Source organism: Haematobia irritans, chromosome 1 (assembly GCF_050003625.1).
Source record: "Haematobia irritans isolate KBUSLIRL chromosome 1, ASM5000362v1, whole genome shotgun sequence".
In the NCBI taxonomy this organism is placed as follows: domain Eukaryota; kingdom Metazoa; phylum Arthropoda; class Insecta; order Diptera; family Muscidae; genus Haematobia; species Haematobia irritans.
In genome coordinates this window covers 246,288,053-246,313,024 of record NC_134397.1, presented here as the reverse complement: position 1 = coordinate 246,313,024, position 24,972 = coordinate 246,288,053, and the positions used below count along the sequence as shown (strand labels likewise).

Here is a 24,972-nt window from a genome sequence, read left to right as displayed (position 1 = left end):
TGGAATTGTAAATGTTACAACGAAGTTTACACTATTGACAAGGAAATCATTTTTAATTGCAGTATTTTTACAAATGTCTATTAATATTGGCATCTGTTAGAAATCGGAAACTCATTTATAATGAACTTTATTGAACCAAATATTTCCCGCTTAAATTTTTTCCGCCGCCTTCATATCAAGGATGACAAATGATGTTGACGAAAAAGTACTACAAATATATTAAAAATGTACTTTTCGAAGCCAAAAAGGTGCTCAAATTAAATAATATCAAATTTAAAGACTATTGTAAAAGTATATGTATATTTAAATCTAGGCCGATTTGAACAATTTTTTTTAGATTTTCTAAAAAAAAATCTTATTTTGCAAAATTTTTTTTCTAAAGAAAATTTTGTCAAAATTTTATTTCTATAGAAAATTTTGTCAAAATTTTATTTCTATAGAAAATTTTGTCAAAAGATTATTTCGATAGTAAATTTCGTCAAAATTTTGTCAAAATTTTATTTCTATTGGAAATGTTGTCAAAATATTATTTCTATAAAAAATTTTTGTATATTTTATTCCTTTAGAAAATGTTGTCAAAATTTAATTTCTATAGAAAATTTTGACAAAATTTTATTTCTATATAAAATGTTGTCAAAATTGTATTTCTATATGCATACTATTTCAAATATATATACACTATCCTTTAATACCTATAATACTATAATTTTTTTTGTAAATGTTATTCCTATAGAAAATTTTATCAAAATATTATTTGTATAGAAAATTTTTTGTAAATTTTATTTCCATAGAAAATGCTGTCGAAATTTTATTTCCATAAAAAATTATGCCCAATTTTTATTCTATAGGAGATTTTGTCAAAATTTTATTTCTATAGAAAAATTTTTAATCTTATGGAAAATTTTGTCCACATTTTATTTCTTTAGAATATTGTGGCAAAATTTTATTCTTATAGAAAATTTTGACAAAATTTTATTTCTATAGAAAATTATGACAAAATTTTATTTCTAAAGAAAATTTTGACAAAATTGTATTTCTATCGAAAATTTTGTCAAAATTTTATTTCTATAGAAAATTTTGTCAAAATTTTACTTCCATAAACATTTTTGTCAAATTTTTATTCTAAAGGAAATTTTGTCAAAATTTTATTTCTATAGGAAAAATTTTATTCTTATAAAAATTTTATTGCCATAGAAGATTTTGTCAAAATTTTATTTCTATAGAAAATTTTGTCAAAATTTTATTTCTATAGAAAATTTTGTCAAAATTTTATTTCTATAGAAAATTTTGTCAAAATTTTATTTCTATAGAAAATTTTGTCAAAATTTTATTTCTATAGAAAATTTTGTCAAAATTTTATTTCTATAGAAAATTTTGTCAACATTTTATTTCTATAGAAAATTTTGTCAAAATTTTATTTCTATAGAAAATTTTGTAAAAATTTTATTTCTATAGGAAAAATTTTATTCTTATAAAAATTTTATTGCCATAGAAGATTTTGTCAAAATTTTATTTCTATAGAAAATTTTGTCAAAATTTTATTTCTATAGAAAATTTGTCAAAATTTTATTTCTATAGAAAATTTTGTCAAAATTTTATTTCTATAGAAAATTTTGTCAAAATTTTATTTCTATAGAAAATTTTGTCAAAATTTTATTTCTATAGAAAATTTTTTCAAAATTTTATTTCTATAGAAAATTTTGTCAACATTTTATTTCTATAGAAAATTTTGTCAAAATTTTATTTCTATGGAAAATTTTGTAAAAATTTTATTTCTATAGAAATTTTGTCAAAATTTTATTTCTATTGAAAATTTTATTTCCATAAAAAATTTTGTTGTTTTTGATTTCAGCTTAAAACCATGCATTGACCAACAGAGGAAACGAATGTTTTTCAAATTTATTTGGGCAAAGCCCTATAGACTGCAATATGGTTGGATGGACGCACATTTCGGAATTACCACATTCCTCATCAGCATTCTCTACTTGCAGAAAAACTATCAACCAATTATCAGAATAAATTCAGGCAGTTCACAAGACCCAAAGTGAACCACACTTGAACCTTCCGAAAAAAGGTTTATGATAGCCGGCCTTTGCCGAAATAAATTTGTACAAACATATCTCTTTTCCTTTGCAGTTGGCTGGGTTTATTTTGAGCGTGCTTCCTCTTACTTCATTCGTTTTGTTTTGTTATTGTTGGTTTATTCTTCAATCATTTTGTTTTTTTGATTTCAGCTTCATCATGCATTGACTAAACTACAAATTTCATTCTATAGGAAATATTGTTAACATTTTATTTTTATAGGAATTTTTGTCAATTTTTTTTCCTATAGAAAATTTTGCCAAAATTTTATTTCCATAAACATTTTTGTCAAATTTTTATTCTAAAGGAAATTTTGTCAAAATTTTATTTCTATAGGAAAAATTTTATTCTTATAGAAAATTTTGTAAAAATTTTATTGCCATGGAAGATTTTGTCAAAATTTTATATCTATAGAAAATGTTGAAAAGATTTTATTTCTTTAGAAAATTTTGTCTAAATTTTATTCCTATAGAAAATTTTGTCAACATTTTATTTGTATAGAAATTTTGTCAAAATTTTATTTCTATAGAAAATTTAGTCAAAATTTTATTTCTATGGAAAATTTTGTCAAAATTTTATTTCTATAGAAAATTTTGTCAAAATTTTATTTCTATAGAATATTTTGTCCACATTTTATTTCTATAGAATATTTTGTCAAAATTTTATTTCTATAGAAAATTTTGTCGAAATTTTATTTCTAAAGAAAATTTTGTCGAAATTTTATTTCTATAGAAAATTTTGAAAAAATGTTATATCTATAGAAAATTTCGTCAACATTTTATTTCTATAGAAAATTTTGTCAAAATGTTACTTCTATAGAAAATTTTGTTAAAATTTTATTTCTATAGAAAATTTTGTAAATTTTTTTTCCTATAGAAAATTTTGCCAAAATTTTATTTCCATAACCATTTTTTTCAAATTTTTATTCTAAAGGAAATTTTGTCAAAATTTTATTTCTATAGGAAAAATTTTATTCTTATAGATAATTTTGTTAAAATTTTATTGCCATAGAAGATTTTGTCAAAATTTTATATCTATAGAAAATTTTGAAAAGACTTTATTTTCTATAGAAAATTTTTAAAAATTTTATTTCTATTGAGAATTTTGTCAAAATTTTATTTCTATAGAAAATGTTGTCAAAATTTCATTTCTATAGAAAATTTTGTCAACATTTTATTTCTATAGAAAATGTTATCAAAATTTTATTTTTATAGAAAATTTTGTAAAAATTTTATTTCTATAGAAAATTTTATCAAAAATTTATTTCTATAGAAAATTTTGTCAAAATTTTATTTCTATAGAAAATTTTGTCAAAATTTTATTTCTATGGAAATTTTTGTCAAAATTTTATTTCTATAGAAAATTTTGTCAGAATTTTATTTCTATAGAAAATGTTGTCAAATTTGTTTCCTATAGAAAATTTTACCAAAATTTTATTTCTATAGAACATTTTGTCAATTTTTTTCCTATAGAAAATTTTGTCAAAATTTTATTTCTATAGAAAATTTTGTCAACATTTTATTTCTATTGAAAATTTAGTCAAAATTTAATTTCTATACAAAGTTTTATCAAAATTTTACTTCTTTAGAAAATTTTGTCAAAATTTTATTTCTATAGAAAATTTTGCCAAAATTTTATTTCTATAGAAAAATTTTGCCAAAATTTTATTTCCATAAACATTTTTTTCAAATTTTTATTCTAAAGGAAATTTTGTCAAAATTTTATTTCTATAGGAAAAATTTTATTCTTATAGATAATTTTGTCAAAATTTTATTGCCATAGAAGATTTTGTCAAAATTTTATATCTATAGAAAATTTTGTCAAAATTTTATTTCTATAGAGAATTTTGTCAAAATTTTATTTCTATAGAAAATGTTGTCAAATTTTTAACTCTATATAAAATTTTATTTCTATAGAAAATGTTATCAATATTTTATTTTTTTGTAAAAATTTTATTTCTATAGAAAATTTTGTCAACATTTTATTTCTATAGGAATTTTTAAGCATTATTGCTAAATACACCATGTGTGTATTTCGTGTCCTTCTGGGCATTTCAAATATATACACTATCTTATAATGATCTGGTCCTCAGTGTGGCGGAAAAATCACATTCCACATTTCACATTTGGATACGAATGGGGAATAGGCAATATTCCTCTCAAAAATGTTGAGATCCTGTAATAAAAACTAAAATATCGTCATTTTGGTATATGCTTATTTGTTTAATATCCGCTATTTACAATTTTTAGAGTTGAGTTGTTATATGTGAAAATTTCACATTTAGGGCAGAATAACTCTATGTAGAGTAATTGTGCCGAAAAGGTACTAAAGGGCTCGATGTCGTGCCACGGTCGACGCTGCTTCATATAACCAGAGTAGAGGTGCCACCTTCATTTAAAAACATTAAACGCTATAATTTGCAGAGTAAAAAACAATCGTGATATTTATGATATTTTCACGTGTCTTGTTACTGTTCTCTTTGCTTGATTAGGAAATTTATACAATACTAATATATTTAATACATATATTAGTCACATTTCCTGGTATACGACAAATTGCATAACGTCAATCAATTATTGTTTAATTTTCTTAAATGATTTAAGGTTATTTTTTATGATTACTATAAACGTTTATAAGCACAACAATGTGTTAGATTATTTTTTTTTTTTTTTTTTTGCATAGAAATAAACTATAAAAAAAACTTAGTGTAAACTTATCTAAATGAAATTCTAAATAAACAGTGATTTAAGGCTATAAAAATACATATCAGGCATAATGTCAACAAAAATAACATTGATAAAAATGCTCTTACTATTAAATCAGACGTCAGAGTTAGACCCATACACCTATGTTTTAAAAGATTGTATTAAATGGTTATAATCTTTCGCCGATTTTATGGATGGGGAGGGAGGTGGTGGAAGGAGTATAAATCGAACGAGTAATCGAATGTGACGTCTTAAAATTTTAATTACTCTTTTATTAAAATATAAATGGTGTTCACGAGAAAAATGAGTGAATAAAAGATAAATATGAAAAATCGGGGTTAAATGGAAAAATGCAAAAATTCTAAAATTTTAATTTTTCTAAAATTGCAAGAACAGCCGCGGATATTTGACTTTAATTTTTGGCACAATTTTATATATGGGCACATCCTTTGGATATATAAACGAAATTTCACAATCCCTGATCCTCTATGGCACACTTCTCCTGACCTGACCCACAGGTGAAATACTTCAATTAAAATAACAACTTAAGGATCATTGACTTTTTTGAAAATACCTTTCGCATTTCTTCAATTAATGCTTTTAGAACAACAAAAACAAATAATTTATAAGATAAATCACATGTTTACATCCACCATGAAAATTTACACAATATTTGCATTTGAAAAAAAAAAATCAATTTAAATGTATTGTACATATTCAATTTATTTAGTTTGTATACAAAAATACACTGTGCGGTCAAGCGAATAATTCACAATTATAAAGGCAATGGTCGCACACGAGAGATTATTCATTCATTTCGTAAATCTTCTGATTCCGTCAAAGTGAATAAAATGAATTGCAATTTGGCAAGTATAATAAGTAATTACTTGTTCTTCGTCCGATAATATTGAAAGCGTTTATGCATTTTTTTTATTAATAAAAATTTATTTTCTGAAAGCAAAATCTTCGTCATGGTGACGAAATTTTACTTCGCTGGGATAAAATTTTCATTATCGGTGAAGAAACACCGAACGGCGTTCCCCATTGCAGTGAAACCACTTAGAGAAGCGTTGACATCCTCAGAAATGTCACCAGCATTACTGAGGTGGAATAATCCACCGCTGAAAAACTTTTTGGTGTTAGGTCGAAGCAGGATAGGAAATTTTGTCAAAATTGTATTTCTATAGAAAATTTTGCTAAAATTTTATTTCTATAGAAAATTTTGTCAATATTTTATTTCTATAGAAAATTTTGCTAAAATTTTATTTTTATAGAAAATTTTGTCCAAATTTTATTTCTATAGAAAATTCTGTCATAATTTTATTTCTATAGAAAATTTTGTCAAAATTATATTTCTACAGAAAATTTTGTCAAAATTATATTTCTATATAAAATTTTATCAAAATTATATTTCTATATAAAATTTTATCACAATTTTATTTGCATGGAAAATTTTGTCATAATTTTATTTCTATAGAAAATTTTGTTAAAATTTCATCTCTATAGGAAATTTTGTCAAAATTTGTACGGTGACTTGCAGAACGAACAGCATCACACGAACTCACATAAAAAATCCCAGAAGATGGTTAGTGGCACTAACCGAAATATTGGAAATAAATATTAAAACAAATCAATAATCGATTGTTTCTATGACCTCAAGCCGAACAAAATTAATAATCAGAATAAAAATTTTATTTCTACAGAAAATTTTGTCAAAATTTAATTTCTATAGAAAATTTTGTCAATATTTTATTTCTATAGAAAATTGTGCTAAAATTTTATTTCTATAGAAAATTTTGCTAAAATTGTATTTCTATAGAAAATTTTGTCAAAATTGTATTTCTATAGAAAATGTTGTCAAAATTTTATTTCTATAGAAAATTTTGTCAATATTTTATATATAGAAATAAAATTTTGACAAAATTTAATTTCTATAGAAAATTTTGTCAATATTTTATTTCTATAGAAAATTTTGCTAAAATTTTATTTTTATAGAAAATTTTATTTCTACAGAAAATTTTGTCAAAATGTTATTTGTATAGAACATTTGGTCAACATTTTACTTCTATAGAAAATTTTGTCATAATTTTATTTCTATAGAAAATTTTGTCAAAATTTTATTTCTATAGAAAATTTTGTCAAAATTTTATTTCTATAGAAAATTTTGTCAAAACTTTATTTCTATGGAAAATTTTGTCAAAATTTTATTTCTATAGAAAATTTTGTTAAAATTTCATTTCTATAGAAAATTTTGTCAAAATTTTATTTCTATAGAAAATTTTGTCAAAATTTTATTTCTATAGAAAATTTTGTCAAAATTTTATTTCTATAGAAAATTTTGTCAAAATTTCATTTCTATAGAAAATTTTGTCAAAATTTTATTTCTATAGAAAATTTTGTCAAAATTTTATTTATTTCTATAGAAAATTTTGTCAAAATTTTATTTCTATAGAAAATTTTGTCAAAATTTTATTTCTATAGAAAATTTTGTCAAAATTTTATTTCTATAGAAAATTTTGTCAAAATTTTATTTCTATAGAAAATTTTGTCAAAATTTTATTTCTATAGAAAATTTTGTCAAAATTTTATTTCTATAGAAAATTTTGTCAAAATTTTATTTCTATAGAATTTTTTTGTCCAAATTTTATTTCTATGCAAAATTTTGTCAAGATTTTACTTCTATAGACAATTTTGTCAAAATTTTATTTCTATAAAAAATTTTGTCATAATTTTATTTCTATAGAAAATTTTGTCAAAATTTATAAAAATTTTGTCAAAATTATATTTCTTTATAAAATTTTATCAAAATTTTATTTCTATAGAAAATTTTGTCATAATTTTATTACTAATGAAAATTTTGTCATAATTTTATTTCTATAGAAAATTTTGTCAAAATTTTATTTCAATAGACAATTTTGTCAAAATTTTATTTCTATAGCAAATTTTATTTCTATAGAAAATTTTGTCAAAATGTTATTTCTATAGAAAATTTTGTCAATATTTTATTTCTACAGAAAATTTTGTTAAAGTTGTATTTCTATAGAAAATTTTATTTCTACAGAAAATTTTGTCAAAATGTTATTTGTATAGAAAATTTTGTCAAAATGTTATTTGTATAGAAATTTTTTTCAAATTTTTATTTCTATAGAAAATTTTGTCAAAAATTTATGTCTATAGAAAATTTTGTCCAAATTTTATTTCCAGGGAAAATTTTGTCATAATTTTATTTCTATGGAAAATTTTGTCATAATTTTATTTCTATGGAAAATTTTGTCAAAATTTGATTTCTATAGAAAATTTTGTCAAAATTTTATTTCTATAGAAAATTTTGTCAAAATTTTATTTCTATCGAAAATTTTGTCAAAATTTTATTTCTATAGAAAATTTTGTCCAAATTTTATTTCCAGGGAAAATTTTGTCATAATTTTATTTCTATGCAAAATTTTGTCAAGATTTTATTTCTATAGACAATTTTGTCAAAATTTTATTTCTATAAAAAATTTTGTCATAATTTTATTTCTATAGAAAATTTGTCAAAATTTATAAAAATTTTGTCAAAATTATATTTCTTTATAAAATTTTATCAAAATTTTATTTCCATGGAAAATTTTGTCAAAATTTTATTTCTATAGAAAATTTTGTCAACATTTTAATTCTATAGAAAATGTTGTCCAAATTTTATTACTAATGAAAATTTTGTCATAATTTTATTTCTATAGACAATTTTGTCAAAATTTTATTTCAATAGACAATTTTGTCAAAATTTTATTTCTATAGAAAATTTTGTCAAAATGTTATTTCTATAGAAAATTTTGTCAATATTTTATTTCTACAGAAAATTTTGTCAAAATTTTATTTCTATGGAAAATTTTGTCAACATTTTATTTCTATAGAAAATTTTGTCAATATTTTATTTCTATAGAAAATTTTGCTAAAATTTTATTTCTATAGAAAATTTTGCTAACATTTTATTTCTATAGAAAATTTTGTCAAAATTTTATTTCTATAGAAAATGTTGTCAAAATTTGATTTCTATGGAAAATTTTGTCAAAATTTTATTTCTATAGAAAAGTTTTTCAAACTTTTACTTCTATAGAAAATCTTGTCATTATTTTAGTTTTATAGAAAATTTTGTCCAAATTTTATTTCTATAGAAAATGTTGTCATAATTTTATTTCTATAGAAAATTTTGTCAAAATTATATTTCTACAGAAAATTTTGTCAAAATTATATTTCTATATAAAATTTTATCAAAATTATATTTCTATATAAAATTTTATCACAATTTTATTTGCATGGAAAATTTTGTCATAATTTTATTTCTATAGAAAATTTTGTTAAAATTTCATCTCTATAGGAAATTTTGTCAAAATTTGTACGGTGACTTGCAGAACGAACAGCATCACACGAACTCACATAAAAAATCCCAGAAGATGGTTAGTGGCACTAACCGAAATATTGGAAATAAATATTAAAACAAATCAATAATCGATTGTTTCTATGACCTCAAGCCGAACAAAATTAATAATCAGAATAAAAATTTTATTTCTACAGAAAATTTTGTCAAAATTTAATTTCTATAGAAAATTTTGTCAATATTTTATTTCTATAGAAAATTGTGCTAAAATTTTATTTCTATAGAAAATTTTGCTAAAATTGTATTTCTATAGAAAATTTTGTCAAAATTGTATTTCTATAGAAAATGTTGTCAAAATTTTATTTCTATAGAAAATTTTGTCAATATTTTATATATAGAAATAAAATTTTGACAAAATTTAATTTCTATAGAAAATTTTGTCAATATTTTATTTCTATAGAAAATTTTGCTAAAATTTTATTTTTATAGAAAATTTTATTTCTACAGAAAATTTTGTCAAAATGTTATTTGTATAGAACATTTGGTCAACATTTTACTTCTATAGAAAATTTTGTCATAATTTTATTTCTATAGAAAATTTTGTCAAAATTTTATTTCTATAGAAAATTTTGTCAAAATTTTATTTCTATAGAAAATTTTGTCAAAACTTTATTTCTATGGAAAATTTTGTCAAAATTTTATTTCTATAGAAAATTTTGTTAAAATTTCATTTCTATAGAAAATTTTGTCAAAATTTTATTTCTATAGAAAATTTTGTCAAAATTTTATTTCTATAGAAAATTTTGTCAAAATTTTATTTCTATAGAAAATTTTGTCAAAATTTCATTTCTATAGAAAATTTTGTCAAAATTTTATTTCTATAGAAAATTTTGTCAAAATTTTATTTATTTCTATAGAAAATTTTGTCAAAATTTTATTTCTATAGAAAATTTTGTCAAAATTTTATTTCTATAGAAAATTTTGTCAAAATTTTATTTCTATAGAAAATTTTGTCAAAATTTTATTTCTATAGAAAATTTTGTCAAAATTTTATTTCTATAGAAAATTTTGTCAAAATTTTATTTCTATAGAAAATTTTGTCAAAATTTTATTTCTATAGAATTTTTTTGTCCAAATTTTATTTCTATGCAAAATTTTGTCAAGATTTTACTTCTATAGACAATTTTGTCAAAATTTTATTTCTATAAAAAATTTTGTCATAATTTTATTTCATAAAAGTCAATAGTTTTTCAAGCTTAAGATCTTCGTTTCCTTTATTTTTTATTTTTAATCCATTATTCCTGATATTTCGCAATTTTCACTGAATTGCTTCTTCAGAGGGTTATTTGATCTATAATATTATTATTATTAATTAGTTTAGTTAACACTTAGCATTTTATAAATACATACAATATAATAAACTTCTTAATTTTAAACTACAATCTACCAGGCGAACATAACATTAGCAAGCAACAACTATCTTTAACTTACATATGAGACAATGATCACAAAACAATTATTATTCTAATGGAGCATCACTGCTCTCGTCTACTTTATCTATTGCACTGGTTGTCTAATGTTGTTGTTCGGATTATTCCTCGTCAGTTGGTCATCGGTTTTGCATATCATGTGCCTGTATATGTGTGCTATGCTGTCAGTGTCCGTTTTGTAATTTATTCGTCGATTTGTTGGTACATTATTGATGTGCAGCATTTCTAATGTGTACCTTTTGTTGTTATTGCTTTCTTGTTGCAATATGCGTACATTATTGAAGTTTGGTTGATGCCTTGTTTTTGCACAGTGGGTTGCTAATGCTGTTTTTTGTAATTTTTGATTATTACGATTTTTTATATCTGATTTGTGGCCTGATATTCTCGTTTTTAATTTATTTTTTGTGGTTCCGATGTAGACCATTTCACATTTTTCCGAAGAATTTCCTTCACATGGAATTTCATAAATAACGTTCGGTGTTTCTTCCTTTTGGATTTTGTCTTTGGTGTTGGTAAACAGTTTTTTCAAGGTGTTATTTGACTTATGCGCTAAGTTGTATTTGTTCCTGTCAAAAATGTTGGATTTTGATATCCTTTCCGATATTCCCGGTATATACAGTAATGATCTGTAAGATTTTTGCTGCTTGTCATTGTCCAGTTTCTCTGTACGTGGCTTAAAGTCAGCTATTAAATCCCTACTAAGTTTCTTCGGGAAATTGTTCTCTTCCAGTATACTTTGTAGTTTCTTCTTGTTCTTCTGATGGAATCTTTGGTCACTTATGGAAAGTACTCTATGAATCAGATTTTGGGCAGTGTTCAAGATTATTCTTTTTGGATGCTTGGAAAAGAAATTCATAATTCTTCCCGACGCCGTGTTTTTTTGATACCAATCCATAAATATATTTTCTCCATTTTTTATTATCAATATATCCAGATACGGTAATTTTTGGGTTTCTTCTAGTTCCATGGTGAATTTGATACTGTCATGGAAATTGTTGAGTTCTGCCAACGTTCGTTCGATTTCTGTTTCCTTAATGATTGCAAATAAGTCGTCGACGTATTTTGTTATTACCTTAGGTTTATGTACAAGTTTTTTCAAGCTATCGTCCAGTAGTTTTTCCATCAGAATGTCTGCTACAATGGGGGAGGCTGGTGATCCCATCGGCAATCCTTTTTTCTGTTTATATATTTTGTTGTCATATTGGAAATATCTGTTATCTATTATACAAAATTTTAATACTTTAATAAATAAATTCTTTGTCATGTCTGTGTGCATCTTAATTTCGTCCCATCTTTCTTCTATTATTTTGATAGCGAGGTCTACTGGTACGCTGGGGAAGAGAGATACCACGTCGAAGGAGATTAGTTTTTCGTCATTTTTGATTGTCAAGTTTTTTATCTTATCTCTAAATTGTCTCGAGTCTCTCACGTTATATTTGGAGTTTTTGGTCAAGTTTTTTAAAATATTCACCAGATATTTATTCAATCCCGCTGCAGGTGCGTTTATCGAAGAGCATATGGGCCTTAATGGATAGTCTTCTTTATGGATTTTAGGTAAACCATACAACCTAGGCGCTGATGCAATTTCAGTCTTTAATCTTCTTCCTTCCAATTCTGTAATTAACTTGTCCCTGAATAATTCTTCTACCAGTTCGTTATTCCTTTTTTGTAGGCCTTGTGTTGGATCCTTATTTACTCGTTGGTAAGTCATCATGTCGCCTACGATTTGTTGCATTCGTTTTCGGTAATCTTCTTTTTCAATAGCCACTGTCGTATTGCCTTTGTCCGCGTTCATAATTAAAATGTTTTTATTCTTTTTCAAAAATTTTTTAGTTCGTTCCACTGTGTTTGTAATAAATCTATCCCTTCCGCTTTGGCTCATTTTGTTTCTATAGTTGTCTACTGAAGTTGCGAATTTTGTTCTGGCCTTTTCCTGCTCTTCCTTATTGCTGTTGGTTTGTATTAGGGTTTCCCCATCTGCAATATACTTGAAAATCGGAAAATCGGCTTTACGCGTTGGTAAACCAAATTTTTCTCCGAGTGATAGGAGCCACTTTATGTCATCCGGAAATTCAGTTTTCGTTTTATTCACGAACCATTTTTCATTTGTTCTTATGTCTAGATCAGTAAGCTGTTGTTTTTTGAGTTTATCGAATTTTTTCTTGTGTATTTCGTTGGTTTTTTCTTTTATCTTCTGTAACTTTTCTGCTTCTACTGCCCAAAGCTCAGTACTCAGTAGTACTCAGTAGAAGCAGAAAAGTTACAGAAGATAAAAGAAAAAACCAACGAAATACACAAGAAAAAATTCGATAAACTCAAAAAACAACAGCTTACTGATCTAGACATAAGAACAAATGAAAAATGGTTCGTGAATAAAACGAAAACTGAATTTCCGGATGACATAAAGTGGCTCCTATCACTCGGAGAAAAATTTGGTTTACCAACGCGTAAAGCCGATTTTCCGATTTTCAAGTATATTGCAGATGGGGAAACCCTAATACAAACCAACAGCAATAAGGAAGAGCAGGAAAAGGCCAGAACAAAATTCGCAACTTCAGTAGACAACTATAGAAACAAAATGAGCCAAAGCGGAAGGGATAGATTTATTACAAACACAGTGGAACGAACTAAAAAATTTTTGAAAAAGAATAAAAACATTTTAATTATGAACGCGGACAAAGGCAATACGACAGTGGCTATTGAAAAAGAAGATTACCGAAAACGAATGCAACAAATCGTAGGCGACATGATGACTTACCAACGAGTAAATAAGGATCCAACACAAGGCCTACAAAAAAGGAATAACGAACTGGTAGAAGAATTATTCAGGGACAAGTTAATTACAGAATTGGAAAGAAGAAGATTAAAGACTGAAATTGCATCAGCGCCTAGGTTGTATGGTTTACCTAAAATCCATAAAGAAGACTATCCATTAAGGCCCATATGCTCTTCGATAAACGCACCTGCAGCGGGATTGAATAAATATCTGGTGAATATTTTAAAAAACTTGACCAAAAACTCCAAATATAACGTGAGAGACTCGAGACAATTTAGAGATAAGATAAAAAACTTGACAATCAAAAATGACGAAAAACTAATCTCCTTCGACGTGGTATCTCTCTTCCCCAGCGTACCAGTAGACCTCGCTATCAAAATAATAGAAGAAAGATGGGACGAAATTAAGATGCACACAGACATGACAAAGAATTTATTTATTAAAGTATTAAAATTTTGTATAATATGAGTATAATATGTATAAGATGGGACGAAATTAAGATGCACACAGACATGACAAAGAATTTATTTATTAAAGTATTAAAATTTTGTATAATAGATAACAGATATTTCCAATATGACAACAAAATATATAAACAGAAAAAAGGATTGCCGATGGGATCACCAGCCTCCCCCATTGTAGCAGACATTCTGATGGAAAAACTACTGGACGATAGCTTGAAAAAACTTGTACATAAACCTAAGGTAATAACAAAATACGTCGACGACTTATTTGCAATCATTAAGGAAACAGAAATCGAACGAACGTTGGCAGAACTCAACAATTTCCATGACAGTATCAAATTCACCATGGAACTAGAAGAAACCCAAAAATTACCGTATCTGGATATATTGATAATAAAAAATGGAGAAAATATATTTATGGATTGGTATCAAAAAAACACGGCGTCGGGAAGAATTATGAATTTCTTTTCCAAGCATCCAAAAAGAATAATCTTGAACACTGCCCAAAATCTGATTCATAGAGTACTTTCCATAAGTGACCAAAGATTCCATCAGAAGAACAAGAAGAAACTACAAAGTATACTGGAAGAGAACAATTTCCCGAAGAAACTTAGTAGGGATTTAATAGCTGACTTTAAGCCACGTACAGAGAAACTGGACAATGACAAGCAGCAAAAATCTTACAGATCATTACTGTATATACCGGGAATATCGGAAAGGATATCAAAATCCAACATTTTTGACAGGAACAAATACAACTTAGCGCATAAGTCAAATAACACCTTGAAAAAACTGTTTACCAACACCAAAGACAAAATCCAAAAGGAAGAAACACCGAACGTTATTTATGAAATTCCATGTGAAGGAAATTCTTCGGAAAAATGTGAAATGGTCTACATCGGAACCACAAAAAATAAATTAAAAACGAGAATATCAGGCCACAAATCAGATATAAAAAATCGTAATAATCAAAAATTACAAAAAACAGCATTAGCAACCCACTGTGCAAAAACAAGGCATCAACCAAACTTCAATAATGTACGCATATTGCAACAAGAAAGCAATAACAACAAAAGGTACACATTAGAAATGCTGCACATCAATAATGTACCAACAAATCGACGAATAAATTACAAAACGGACACTGACAGCATAGCACACATATACAGGCACATGATATGCAAAACCGATGACCAACTGACGAGGAATAATCCGAACAACAACATTAGACAACCAGTGCAATAGATAAAGTAGACGAGAGCAGTGATGCTCCATTAGAATAATAATTGTTTTGTGATCATTGTCTCATATGTAAGTTAAAGATAGTTGTTGCTTGCTAATGTTATGTTCGCCTGGTAGATTGTAGTTTAAAATTAAGAAGTTTATTATATTGTATGTATTTATAAAATGCTAAGTGTTAACTAAACTAATTAATAATAATAATATTATAGATCAAATAACCCTCTGAAGAAGCAATTCAGTGAAAATTGCGAAATATCAGGAATAATGGATTAAAAATAAAAAATAAAGGAAACGAAGATCTTAAGCTTGAAAAACTATTGACTTTTATTAAAAAGAAAAAGATCGAATAAAACACCAAGAAACATAATTTTATTTCTATAGAAAATTTTGTCAAAATTTATAAAAATTTTGTCAAAATTATATTTCTTTATAAAATTTTATCAAAATTTTATTTCTATAGAAAATTTTGTCATAATTTTATTACTAATGAAAATTTTGTCATAATTTTATTTCTATAGAAAATTTTGTCAAAATTTTATTTCAATAGACAATTTTGTCAAAATTTTATTTCTATAGCAAATTTTATTTCTATAGAAAATTTTGTCAAAATGTTATTTCTATAGAAAATTTTGTCAATATTTTATTTCTACAGAAAATTTTGTTAAAGTTGTATTTCTATAGAAAATTTTATTTCTACAGAAAATTTTGTCAAAATGTTATTTGTATAGAAAATTTTGTCAAAATGTTATTTGTATAGAAATTTTTTTCAAATTTTTATTTCTATAGAAAATTTTGTCAAAAATTTATGTCTATAGAAAATTTTGTCCAAATTTTATTTCCAGGGAAAATTTTGTCATAATTTTATTTCTATGGAAAATTTTGTCATAATTTTATTTCTATGGAAAATTTTGTCAAAATTTGATTTCTATAGAAAATTTTGTCAAAATTTTATTTCTATAGAAAATTTTGTCAAAATTTTATTTCTATCGAAAATTTTGTCAAAATTTTATTTCTATAGAAAATTTTGTCCAAATTTTATTTCCAGGGAAAATTTTGTCATAATTTTATTTCTATGCAAAATTTTGTCAAGATTTTATTTCTATAGACAATTTTGTCAAAATTTTATTACTATAAAAAATTTTGTCATAATTTTATTTCTATAGAAAATTTGTCAAAATTTATAAAAATTTTGTCAAAATTATATTTCTTTATAAAATTTTATCAAAATTTTATTTCCATGGAAAATTTTGTCAAAATTTTATTTCTATAGAAAATTTTGTCAACATTTTAATTCTATAGAAAATGTTGTCCAAATTTTATTACTAATGAAAATTTTGTCATAATTTTATTTCTATAGACAATTTTGTCAAAATTTTATTTCAATAGACAATTTTGTCAAAATTTTATTTCTATAGAAAATTTTGTCAAAATGTTATTTCTATAGAAAATTTTGTCAATATTTTATTTCTACAGAAAATTTTGTCAAAATTTTATTTCTATGGAAAATTTTGTCAACATTTTATTTCTATAGAAAATTTTGTCAATATTTTATTTCTATAGAAAATTTTGCTAAAATTTTATTTCTATAGAAAATTTTGCTAACATTTTATTTCTATAGAAAATTTTGTCAAAATTTTATTTCTATAGAAAATGTTGTCAAAATTTGATTTCTATGGAAAATTTTGTCAAAATTTTATTTCTATAGAAAAGTTTTTCAAACTTTTACTTCTATAGAAAATCTTGTCATTATTTTAGTTTTATAGAAAATTTTGTCCAAATTTTATTTCTATAGAAAATGTTGTCATAATTTTATTTCTATAGAAAATTTTGTCAAAATTATATTTCTACAGAAAATTTTGTCAAAATTATATTTCTATATAAAATTTTATCAAAATTATATTTCTATATAAAATTTTATCACAATTTTATTTGCATGGAAAATTTTGTCATAATTTTATTTCTATAGAAAATTTTGTTAAAATTTCATCTCTATAGGAAATTTTGTCAAAATTTGTACGGTGACTTGCAGAACGAACAGCATCACACGAACTCACATAAAAAATCCCAGAAGATGGTTAGTGGCACTAACCGAAATATTGGAAATAAATATTAAAACAAATCAATAATCGATTGTTTCTATGACCTCAAGCCGAACAAAATTAATAATCAGAATAAAAATTTTATTTCTACAGAAAATTTTGTCAAAATTTAATTTCTATAGAAAATTTTGTCAATATTTTATTTCTATAGAAAATTGTGCTAAAATTTTATTTCTATAGAAAATTTTGCTAAAATTGTATTTCTATAGAAAATTTTGTCAAAATTGTATTTCTATAGAAAATGTTGTCAAAATTTTATTTCTATAGAAAATTTTGTCAATATTTTATATATAGAAATAAAATTTTGACAAAATTTAATTTCTATAGAAAATTTTGTCAATATTTTATTTCTATAGAAAATTTTGCTAAAATTATTATTATTTATTATATTTATTTCTACAGAAAATTTTGTCAAAATGTTATTTGTATAGAACATTTGGTCAACATTTTACTTCTATAGAAAATTTTGTCATAATTTTATTTCTATAGAAAATTTTGTCAAAATTTTATTTCTATAGAAAATTTTGTCAAAATTTTATTTCTATAGAAAATTTTGTCAAAACTTTATTTCTATGGAAAATTTTGTCAAAATTTTATTTCTATAGAAAATTTTGTTAAAATTTCATTTCTATAGAAAATTTTGTCAAAATTTTATTTCTATAGAAAATTTTGTCAAAATTTTATTTCTATAGAAAATTTTGTCAAAATTTTATTTCTATAGAAAATTTTGTCAAAATTTCATTTCTATAGAAAATTTTGTCAAAATTTTATTTCTATAGAAAATTTTGTCAAAATTTTATTTATTTCTATAGAAAATTTTGTCAAAATTTTATTTCTATAGAAAATTTTGTCAAAATTTTATTTCTATAGAAAATTTTGTCAAAATTTTATTTCTATAGAAAATTTTGTCAAAATTTTATTTCTATAGAAAATTTTGTCAAAATTTTATTTCTATAGAAAATTTTGTCAAAATTTTATTTCTATAGAAAATTTTGTCAAAATTTTATTTCTATAGAATTTTTTTGTCCAAATTTTATTTCTATGCAAAATTTTGTCAAGATTTTACTTCTATAGACAATTTTGTCAAAATTTTATTTCTATAAAAAATTTTGTCATAATTTTATTTCTATAGAAAATTTTGTCAAAATTTATAAAAATTTTGTCAAAATTATATTTCTTTATAAAATTTTATCAAAATTTTATTTCTATAGAAAATTTTGTCATAATTTTATTACTAATGAAAATTTTGTCATAATTTTATTTCTATAGAAAATTTTGTCAAAATTTTATTTCAATAGACAATTTTGTCAAAATTTTATTTCTATAGCAAATTTTATTTCTATAGAAAATTTTGTCAAAATGTTATTTCTATAGAAAATTTTGTCAATATTTTATTTCTACAGAAAATTTTGTTAAAGTTGTATTTCTATAGAAAATTTTATTTCTACAGAAAATTTTGTCAAAATGTTATTTGTATAGAAAATTTTGTCAAAATGTTATTTGTATAGAAATTTTTTTCAAATTTTTATTTCTATAGAAAATTTTGTCAAAAATTTATGTCTATAGAAAATTTTGTCCAAATTTTATTTCCAGGGAAAATTTTGTCATAATTTTATTTCTATGGAAAATTTTGTCATAATTTTATTTCTATGGAAAATTTTGTCAAAATTTGATTTCTATAGAAAATTTTGTCAAAATTTTATTTCTATAGAAAATTTTGTCAAAATTTTATTTCTATCGAAAATTTTGTCAAAATTTTATTTCTATAGAAAATTTTGTCCAAATTTTATTTCCAGGGAAAATTTTGTCATAATTTTATTTCTATGCAAAATTTTGTCAAGATTTTATTTCTATAGACAATTTTGTCAAAATTTTATTACTATAAAAAATTTTGTCATAATTTTATTTCTATAGAAAATTTGTCAAAATTTATAAAAATTTTGTCAAAATTATATTTCTTTATAAAATTTTATCAAAATTTTATTTCCATGGAAAATTTTGTCAAAATTTTATTTCTATAGAAAATTTTGTCAACATTTTAATTCTATAGAAAATGTTGTCCAAATTTTATTACTAATGAAAATTTTGTCATAATTTTATTTCTATAGACAATTTTGTCAAAATTTTATTTCAATAGACAATTTTGTCAAAATTTTATTTCTATAGAAAATTTTGTCAAAATGTTATTTCTATAGAAAATTTTGTCAATATTTTATTTCTACAGAAAATTTTGTCAAAATTTTATTTCTATGGAAAATTTTGTCAACATTTTATTTCTATAGAAAATTTTGTCAATATTTTATTTCTATAGAAAATTTTGCTAAAATTTTATTTCTATAGAAAATTTTGCTAACATTTTATTTCTATAGAAAATTTTGTCAAAATTTTATTTCTATAGAAAATGTTGTCAAAATTTGATTTCTATGGAAAATTTTGTCAAAATTTTATTTCTATAGAAAAGTTTTTCAAACTTTTACTTCTATAGAAAATCTTGTCATTATTTTAGTTTTATAGAAAATTTTGTCAAAATTTTATTTCTATAGAAAATGTTGTCATAATTTTATTTCTATAGAAAATTTTGTCAAAATTTAATTTCTATAGAAAATTTTGTCAAAATTTAATTTCTATGGAAAACTTTGTCGAAATTTTATTTCTATAGAAAATTTTGTCATAATTTTATATCTATAGAAAATTTTGTCAAAATTTTATTTTCGTGGAAAATTTTGTCATAATTTTATTTCTATAGAAAATGTTGTCATAATTTTATTTCTATAGAAAATTTTGTCCAAATTTTATTTCTATAAAAAACTTTGTCAAAATTGTATTTCTATAGAAATTTTTGTCAAAATTTTATTTCTATAGAAAATTTTGTCAAAATTTTATTTCTATAGAAAATTTTGCTAAAATTTTACATCTATAGAAAATTTTGCTAAAATTTTATTTCTATAGAAAATTTTGCTAAAATTTTATTTCTATATAAAATTTTATCAAAATTTTATTTCTATTGAAAATTTTGTCAACATTTTATTTCTATAGAAAATTTTGTCAATATTTTATTTCTATAGAAAATTTTGCTAAAATTTTATTTCTATAGAAAATTTTGCTAACATTTTATTTCTATAGAAAATTTTGTCAAAATTTTATGTCTATAGAAAATGTTGTCAAAATTTGATTTCTATGGAAAATTTTGTCAAAATTTTATTTCTATAGAAAATTTTTTCAAAATTTTACTTCTATAGAAAATCTTGTCATTATTTTAGTTTTATAGAAAATTTTGTCAAAATTTTATTTCTATAGAAAATGTTGTCATAATTTTATTTCTATAGAAAATTTTGTCCAAATTTTATTCCTATAGAAAATATTGTCAAAATTTTATTTCTATAAAAAACTTTGTCAAAATTTTATTTCTATAGAAATTTTTGTTAACATTTTATTTCTATAGAAATTTTTTTCAAAATTTTATTTCTATGTTAATGGGGAATATTTTGAAAAAAGAAAATAACAATAAAACGATTTTCCATTAATTTTACACATCACTTTTTTTTTATTTTACAAGTTTTTATTTTTTTCTATATGCACTTTTTCTTTTAGTGTATTGTTATTTTCATCATGTTATTATGCATCATATCATAAAAATACTTTAAGCTTAAATGCGTTGATATTCGCATATCCCATGATGGAACTATTCTGTGGGAAAATACGAATATCAAAGCCTCGCGTAACATGCAATGCTATTTCATTGAATTGAGCTGTATGCTAATGGTGAGTAATGGTTATAGAGACCTAATAATAGAACCACAACAAATTATTTTTAATTTCCCTGCAACAGTGTCAAACGAAAGTGATATTGTGTCAATCTTTGGGGATAGTGTCCATTTATATAAAATAACATGTTAGCCTGCCAATTTCATTCATATCTACCGCAGATATATACCAAGTAAAAAAAGTACTCAATTTTATAGTTTTTGTCAAGATTAGACAACAAATATGCTACTAACACATACTTTGTCACATGCAGACAAATGATGATTATCTTTGTCAAAAAAAAAAAAAAAAAAAAAAAACTCTTCAAACTACCTCAATTTACTTTAAATTAGGAAATAAACAACAAAAAGCATTTTTTTTTAAATTTCACGAAAATTTGTCACTTGACAATAGCAATAATACCTACTCACATTGATTATTTAAAAAAAAAAATAAAAAAAGAAATCATCCAATTAAAAATAAATTACCACTTGAAAATGTCATCAAAGAATTCCATATACGTACGTATGTGCCTTAAAGAGTAAGTGTGTGTCACATTATTATTTATTAATGTCTAAATTTATTTATTACATAATAAAAATATTATCGGCCAATGTGGCAAATGTCACTGTATGCCATAGTAGATTACGAAAAAAAAACAAACGACTTAGATAAAATGCAAAATTAATAAAGTTTATGTAGATAAAACTGCAATGCCATAAATCCTGTTATTATAATTTTATTTGTAATTATTATAAATTGATATTTGATTTATGATTGCAAGGTCAGACATTGGCTGCCTTGGGATATACTTCATTGTAATATGATTCTATTTCATATTTTAAATACACTTAAAAAATGCTCAATCATGCTAAAGACAATTTTTGGGTAATACAAATTTATAAGGAAGTGAGAAGTGGAGACGTAGCTAAATCGACATTAACTATTTAGTGATACAAAAATCGAAAGTCGACTTTTCGTATAAACGGCTCAACTCGATTATTCGTTATTTTTAAATTTAATTTTAGCAAGTATATACGGCCGTAAGTTCGGCCAGGCCGAATCTTATGTACCCTCCACCATGGATTGCGTTGACACTTCTACGAAAGACTGTCATCCACAATCGAATTACTTGGGTTGTGGTACCGGTGACCTTGCCATCTTAAAACTTCTTAACATCGTCTTCTAAATTGTAAGTTAGCCCATACGTGGTATATATTAGACAAAAAAGGTATGTATAGGTAAGTCTCCAAATAATTACGAAATGGACTTTTGCACGGTACTTAGATAGCCAGAATTGCAATATGGGGGTCGTTTATATGGGGGCTATATACAATTATGAACTTGACCATATACTTACACCATGTACCAAATTTCAGCCGGAACGGAAATTTGGTGGAGGGTATAAAAAGTTACATGAACGAAATCTAATTCCTTAATTTAAAGACGATTAGTCGACACATATTGCATTTTTTACTTCCCTGGAAATAAAATTTTGATAAAATTTTATATAGAAATATAATTTTGACAAAATTTTCCATAGAAATAAAATTATAACAAAATTTTCCATGCAAATAAAATTTTGATAAAATTTTATATAGAAATATAATTTTAACAAAATTTTCTGTACAAATAAAATTTTGAAAAAATTGTCGATAGAAATAAAATTTTGACAAAATTTTCTATAGAAATAAAATTATGACAATATTTTCTATAGAAATAAAATTTTGACAAAATTTTCTATAGAAATAAAATTTTGACAAAATTTTCTATAGAAATAAAATTTTGATAAAATTTTTTATAGAAATAAAATTTTAGCAAAATTTTCTATAGAAATAAAATTTTGAAAAAATTGTCGATAGAAATAAAATTTGGACAAAATTTTCTATAGAAATAAAATTTGGACAAAATTTTCTATAGAAATAAAATTTTGACAAAATTTTCTATAGAAATAAAATTTTGAAAAAATTTTCTATAGAAATAAAATGTTGACAAAATTTTCTTTAGAAATAAAATTTTAGCAAAATTTTCTATAGAAATAAAATTTTAGCAAAATTTTCTATAGAAATAAAAGTTTAGCAAAATTTTTTATAGAAATAAAATATTGACAAAATTTTCTATAGAAATTAAATTTTGACAAAATTTTCTATAGATATAAAATATTGACAAAATTTTTTATAGAAATAAAATTTTGAAAACATTTTATATAGAAATAAAATTTTGACAAAATTTTCTATAGAAATACAATTTTTACAAAATTTTCTATAGAAATAAAATTTTTACAAAATTTTCTATAGAAATAAAATTTTGACAAAGTTTTCTATAGAAATTTTGACAAAATTTTCTATAGAAATAAAATTTTGACAAAATTTTCTATAGAAATAAAATATTGACAAAATTGTCTATAAAAATACAATTTTTACAAAATTTTCTGTAGAAATAAAATGTTGACAAAATTTTTATAGAAATAAAATTTTGACAAAATTTTCTATAGAAATTAAATTTTGACAAAATTTTCTATAGAAATAAAATTTTGACAAAATTTTCTATAGAAATAAAATTTTGACAAAATTTTCTATAGAAGTAAAATTTTGTCAACATTTTCTATAGAAACCAAAATTTGACAAGATTTTCTATAAAATAACATTTTGACAAAATTGTCTATAGAAATAAATTTTTGTATTCTTACTACACCAAAAAAACATAGCTAGTTAAATTAACGCTAAATGTAACTAATTTTTATTGCAAACAAATTATTTGTCTATAGCTAAATTTAATTTTTTTTTTTCGAAATTTTCCACTGCCCAATAAGATTTACCTTTTCTAAATATATATTTTATATTAAATAAACCAAAATTAAAAATACAGACCTTGAGCTCGTTTTTATCAACAATAATAAATTGGAAAAGTCGAAATACAGGTCGAATATAATAAAAAACATTCATAATATAAATAATACAATTTTGACAAAATTTACCGTAGAAATAAAATTTTTCCATAATTTTCAATAGAAATAAAATGTTGACAAAATTCTCTATAGATTTTTTTTTAATTATCTAAAAATTGACAAAATTTACCGTAGAAATAAAATTTTTCCATAATTTTCAATAGAAATAAAATGTTGACAAAATTCTCTATAGATTTTTTTTAATTATCTAAAAGATAAAATTTTGACAAAATTTTCTATAGAAATGAAGTTTTGACAAAATTTTCTATAAAATTAAAATTTTGACAAACATTTTCTACAACAATAAAATTTTGACAAAATTTTCTACAGAAATAAAATTTTGACTAAATTTTGCTATATAAATAAAATTTTGACTAAATTTTCTATAGAAATAAAATTTTGACAAAATTTTATATAGAAATAACATTTTTACAAAATTTTCTATAGAAATAAAATTTTTTATAGAAATAAAATTTCGACAAAATTTTCTTTAGAAATAAAATTGTGACAAAATTTTCTATAAAAATAAAATTTTGAAAAAATTTTCTACAACGATAAAATTGTGAAAAAAATTTCAACAGAATTAAAATTTTGACTAAATTTTCTGTAGAAATAAAATTTTGACAAAATTTTATATAGAAATAAAATTTTTACAAAATTTTCTATAGAAATAAAATTTTTTATAGAAATACAAATTTGACAAAATTTTCTATAAAAATAAAATGTTGACAAAATTTTCTATAGAAATAAAATTTTGATAAAATTCTTTATAGAAAAAAAATTTTTGACAAAATATTCTATAGAAATAAAATTTTGACAAAATTTTCTATAGAAAACAAATCTTGACAAAATTTTCTATAGAAAAGAACATTCGCAAATTTTTCTAAAGAAAAGAAAATTTGCAAAATTTTCTGTAGTAATAAAATTTGACAAATATATAAAATAAAATTTGATAAAATGTTGACAAAATTTTTCAATAGAAATAAAATGTTGACAAAATTTTCTATAAAAACAAAATTTTGACAACATTTTCAATGACAATAAAATTCTTACTTTTCCTCTGTCA

The 24,972-nt window shown here is 22.3% G+C and overlaps 1 protein-coding gene across 6 annotated transcripts in view; it reads left to right on the top strand.

Moving 5' to 3' along the window:
* The window catches only part of Best1 (bestrophin 1), a 98,276-nt gene that overhangs the window by 28,220 nt on the left and 45,084 nt on the right, over positions 1-24,972 (top strand). The gene's annotated exons all lie outside the window — the stretch shown is intronic.